The following is a 6,012-nucleotide window of genomic DNA, read 5'->3' as shown; positions in this document are numbered from 1 at the left end:
GCGGGCTGGAATGGTGGGGACGGAGGGTGCAGGGTGTCGGAGTGCCCCCTCCACACCCTTGCTCATCACCCCACCTCGCCTGGACAAACCCTCCCCCCTCTGCCTCCACGGGCCGCGCCCCTCATGTGTCCCAAACCCAGGATGGAGTAGGGTCGCACCGCGAGCGCCCCCGTCCTTCCAGCAGCCCAGAGAAGTGAGGTGATTCTTTCCCCGCTTTTCAGATGAGGAAACCGAAGCCGTGGAGGTCAAGCCCCTGTGCTTGCAGGCGTCGGGGCGCTTGGACCCGCGGCCTTCCACTGCGCCGCCCCCCGCCCCTGCAGGGATCACGTCCTGGGAGCCGGACGCCACTGGCTGGACAGAGCTGGAGGAGGGGCCTGTGGCTGCGGGGTCCCGCAGGACGGGCCGGCAGGGGAAGCAGGCAGAGGGAAGCAGGATGTCGGCCACTTACCACCTGCCAGGAAGGCCAAAGACCGGGCAGGTTCACAGTCCAGGGTGGAGGAAACGTTCAGCGGGCGTGGCACGAGGGGCTGCAATGCGGGGGCAAGAATGTCGCCCAGAAAGAAAAAGAAAAATACCGGATGGTCTCATTCACAGCAGGAATTTAGAAAACCTAAATAAGGGACCAGGAAAAAGACTAATTATAATAAAGAAAAAATCAAAATCAACAAGCGACTATAAACCAGAGACACACTAATGGGGGGGGGGGAGAGGAAGGATTAGGGCCAAAATAAGGGGGGTGGGAATTGCACGGGGAATATAACCAAAATGAAAGTATATATATATATATATATATATATTATATATATATATATACACACATACAAAAAAAAAAAAAAAGAATGTCGCCTTTCGTGCCTTGACCAGAGAGATGTTCGAGATGCATGGAGCTGGAAGAGGCGGGTCTCGAACCAGTTTGAGGTGCAGGGTCTGGTTTTGCGTCGTGGAGGAAGACCCTGTGCGCACGCAGGGTGGAAACAGCTGCCCCTTCCCCAGCGTCAGCAACAGGAAGGGAGACGGGGACGGCTCCCTTGTGCTGCCCGGACCTTGTTTGACAAACACGGGACTGAATAATCGGAGAGGGCGACCTGGAAAACTAGTTTCATTTGGAAAATTTAAAAGGAGCAGCCCCCGGCATGGGCCAGAGGTGCTGGCGGTGAGGGGCCTTGCCCTTGAGGCGACACCCGGTCCTCTGTCCTCAGCACCACATCTGACAGCAGATGCTGGCCCCCGGGGTGGCGTGGGGGTGTCGGAATCCACTCTCCCCACGCCCTTCAAGGCCCTCCCACCCCCCAGCCCACCCGCCACCCCCTCTGGCTGTGATCAAAGGCCAAAGTGGAAACGAGATCTGAAACTTCAGCCTGGAAGAGCAGGAGGCGCTGATGTCGGGATAAGGAGGATCGCTGCTCACCAGCTGGGCGCCCCCACCCTGACGCCACCCTTCCCTCTGGCCACCTCCTGGACAGTATCCCAAGCTCTGTGTGGGGAAAGACCCTAGGAGCCCCCCACCCCATCCACAGCCTTAGAACGGATTGAGGGGCTTACTGGGGCACCCCACATGGGCCTCTTTCCTTTGGACTCAGGCCATGTCTCTAGAAGTCTCCTCAGACAGAGTCAGAAGTTCCCAGACAGAGGTGACCCGTGAAACAGCCGGCAGGAGTGACTGGCTGAGCCGCTGGGAGACTCCAGACCTGACAGACTGGGCTCAGGACACGTCAGTTCATTTATTTACTCCTTTTATGCCTGTTGAGGTTATACCGGTTTAGAGAACCCTCCATGCTTTAGAAGTACAGGCCCGTACCTCTGCGAATGTGTGCCACCACATCATGCCATCACCACCACCCCAACAATCCTCCCCCACGGTCCGTTGGGCCCCTCTCCCCTTTGCTCCCAACACACCCCTTTACTCTCCCCCTCTGGTAACCTCAATTCTACAGCCAGATTTCAAGGGTTTGTCTGTTCCTTTGCTTGTTTTTTGTATCCCACGTACGGGCAGAACCATCCCTTCTGGCTTACTTCACTCAGCATCATCCTCGCCAGCTACACACAAGTCATCACAAATGGCGACAGTTCGTCTCTCTTCTTTATAGCTGAGTAGTATTCCACTGTGCACAGACCGTGTCTTCTGTAGCCACTCCTCTGCGGTTGGCCGCTCAGGTTGTTTCCACAGCTGGGCTGCTGCGGGTCGTGTTAGGGCCAGAGGCCCCTGGAGTTAGTACTGCTCTCTTCAGGCAGACCCCAAGGAGAGGGCCATTGCTGGTCATAGGGTAGACCTATTTTTAATGTTAGGGACTAGTCAGTTTCGTGGGAACCAGTGGGGGCCCCAGGGCTGGGGGCATGAGAGGAGGGGGAGCACTAGAGAGTTAGGAAGGGCGCTGTGGCGCAAAGCCCCAGGGAAAGGCCACTGGCTCTGGCCTCAGAGAAACCTGGTTAAAACCCCAGCTCAGGGCCTCCCCGGTGGTGCAGCAGTTGAGCACTGGATTGCAAAGCTGCCCGCAGCCTCTGCAGCGCCGGTTCGATCCCCGGCCACCGGGAGAGGGTCCCACATGGCGCACAGACCTCTCCTGCCGTGCCCGCTACTCCCCTCAGCAGTGTACTTCGTCAGTCTGCCTGTTCTGCTTCCTGCTCTGGCTCTGGTGAACTCTCTCACCCTCCCGCGCTTCTGACTGTACCCAGTGCTTGTATAAATAAATAAACAAACAAACAAACAAACAAATAAATAAAACCCCAGCTCAGCCAGTCCCAGCTCTGCGACCCTGGCCGAGCCATATGGCCTCTCTGAGCATCTTCCTCCTCATCTATAAAATGGGAATAATAGTAACTACTCCACCTGGCAAATAAAGGGATTAGATTTAATATATGCAAAGTAGCTGGGTGATTGATAAGAGGACAATGAATGGCAGCCATTGTTATTGTCACTGAATTTAGAGAAGAGACAGAGGCCCAGGAAGGCCATAGACCTTGTCCAGCAAAGGAGCGATTTGGGCCGTGTAGTCACAGTGTCCATCTGGCCCACCCAGTACCTGGGGGCGGAGGTGAGAGCAGGAAGAGGAAGGGGAAGGGGAGGCACAGGGGAGGTGGCCGATACAAGATATGCAATGATCTTGCCCCATCTGGGTCACCAGCTGCTCCCCAAGAGTGGTGACTCAACTGATGAGGATAAGTCCCCACCCAGAGACTGGTCCCACAGGCTGTGACCAGACCCACAGACACAACAGGCACATGCCAGGGAGGCGCATGGAGTCATCCATCCGCTCGGTGACGCGGGCAGCTCTGGCCTCTTCACAGCCCGCCAGGCTGAGGACCCAGCGCTGCCCACGTGACTCCCTTCAGGCAGGGAGGGCCCAAAGCGTTCAAGGAGTTCACTGGGCCCACACAGTAAGGTCTGTGCGGTTCATCCCATCCAGGCCCAGAGAGGTCAAGTCACTAGCCCAGGGTCACACAGGATGGACCAGGACAGTAGGCTGCCTGCTTTCTGGTGGGGGTGCGCGCCGCTGTGAGTCTCAGGCCTTTTTATCCTAAAACCCCAGCGATGTGAACGCTCCAGGGGCTCGGTGCTCAGAGGCACTTCTCCGAGGACCAGATTCATGGAGTGTTTTCACAGCAGACCTGGTCCAACAGAGGGAGGGACAGTCAAAGCACCCAGCCGTGTGCCCCTGGGATGCGCTTCATTCCCCCCGGGGTCCCCAAATGCCTCTCGATCCGCCGAGATGCCCTGTCCCTGCCCCATATTCCCATTCCACCCCTATTGAATACTCTCCAGAGTAGTGCTGTGAAATTGTCTGCAGCCTCTGCAGCACGGGTTCGATTCCTGGCCGGCCAGGGAGAGTCCCACATGGCGTGATAGACCTCTCCTGTCGTGCCCGCTGCTCCCCTCAGCAGTGTATTTCGGTCTGTCTGCCTGTTCTGCTCCCCAATCTGTCTCTGGTGAATCCTCTCACCCTCCTGCACGCCTCTGGCCTGCACCCCAGCTATTGTATAAATAAAAAAAAAAATCTTAAAAAAAAAACTCTCCAGCCTCCTCCAGGCAACCACCCTGCCCTCTGTGCCTGCCTGTGCCACCCCACCCCCTCGCAATGCCCTGGAGTTGCATCCCTGCCTTTGGGGGCTGGTGATCTCTCTAATCTCTTTTTCTTTTTCTCAGGGGTTGTATATAATATGTATCACCTTGTTGGTTTCTTTGTGGCATTCATCACTCTGGGTGGATGTGTGTCTTGTCCCCCAGCTCTAAGCTCCCCAATAATGGTAACATCATCAAGACTCTCCCTCCTCACCCTCCACCACCTAGGAAAGGACTCTGCCCACTCAGGAGGGTTTGGAGGTTCTGGCCCTTGAGAATCACAGTTAAGAGGGCATCCAGGTTAAACTTCCTGGAAGCAAAAGTGGCTCTTGATTTACTAACCGGATGCCCCAGGGGATCATGCACTTTCCAGAAAGTCTTTGCTTTAGAAAAGGGTGCTCAGTGGGCCGCTCTCAAACAGCAGCCCTCCTGCTACCTGCACAATGGGTTTCCTTATAGAGACCCAACTCAACTGTATTGTGGGCGTTGGGCATCCCAGCAGCCCGCGGCCTGTGAGCTCCGGTCACTTCTTCAAATTGGCATTCAAGGCCCCTCCCCATCTTGCCCTGACCTGTCTTTCCTGAAACAAAAATGATGGTGATGATGGTGGTTGGCATTCACTGGGTGCCCAGTGTGTGAGGACACCTTATTCATTCCCTAGGTGGCTCTGAGATGGAGCAGCCATTGTCATCCTCACTGTAGAGAGGGCAGCGGAGAAAAATCTGGAATGTCCCAGAAAGGAGCTGGGACTGGAGCCAGGTTGGCCAGGGACCCCAGGGCACAGGTCAGCCGCAGGTTCACCTTCTCTGAACCAGCCCTGCCATTGCCGACCACTAGCCTCTGCACCCACAGATCACCCTGGTCCAGCCTCTACTTACTTTTTTAGACCTGGCTCTCATGTCACCTCCTCAATCCCACCTGCCATCAGAATGACGATCACTTGTCACTTAAGGACATTTCGGTTAAGGAGAGACCACATCTATGATGTAGGTCCCCACAGGCAACCCCACACAGCCCAGGTGCTCAGTAGGTGAGATCATGGAGGGCTCTGCTGCCTGCACAACCTTGAAATGGCCCTATGACAAATTTCTCAGAAAGTATCCCTGCCATCAAGCTGCTGTTCAACCCCCATCGTGGCCCCGGGGTGGCCCTCAGGATAACTGGTGGCTGAACCCGCAGCCTCGCCACTCCATCGGGATGTATTCCAATCATTTGCCTGGTCAGGTGATACTGAACACCTACTGTGTGCCAGGACTGGGGGTGAACAAGACAGCCCAGGCCCAAGCTCACAGGGCATGGATTCGAGAGGGGGAGACAGGCCATACTTGTGTCAACAGCTACCTGCTAAGAGAGCTTCCGGGGGGAGGTGGTATTCCAGGGGGCCTGGGCAGATGCCACTTTGGGCTTCACCAAAGCGAGTCCCTCTCTCAGCCCAACCAGCTCTGTCCAATGACCAGCTGCGTCTATCACTCATTCATTCACTGTGTTCATTCATTCATTCTATCAATCCCTCATTTGCTGAGCACTCGCCATGGCTGGCCTGTCCTCCAACCCCCTGGGGTCCTTGAGGGGGCGGGGGGTGAGCTTGCCTTGAGGGCCCATGAATCCCGGGACACTGGGGCTAGGGTGGGGAGCTTGCGGGCGGGTGCTATGGGGTATAGAACATTTCCACTCCCTCTGATCAGTCATGCTTCCTAATTCAATAAGGTGAGAAGGAGCATAATTTGATCATATTTGTTTTGCATCACTGCAAAAACAGAAAATGAAGGGCTGCAGAACCGCACCAATTTACTTCATCCGACCTTGATTAAAAGAAAATTAATTGTCGCATCTCTCCGGATATCACAGGCAGCAGCCAATGGCTCTCCAGGATGCCACAAAGAGAGGGAAGGAGAGCAAGACACACTCCTGCCCTTTTCTCTAACCACTTCCAGCCCGGCTGGCAGCAGAGGCAG

The sequence above is a fragment of the Talpa occidentalis genome, unplaced genomic scaffold (assembly GCF_014898055.3).
Source record: "Talpa occidentalis isolate TD23 unplaced genomic scaffold, MPIMG_talOcc4v2.1 talOcc4.9, whole genome shotgun sequence".
Lineage (NCBI taxonomy): Eukaryota > Metazoa > Chordata > Mammalia > Eulipotyphla > Talpidae > Talpa > Talpa occidentalis.
Note: the sequence above shows the minus strand (reverse complement) of the source record.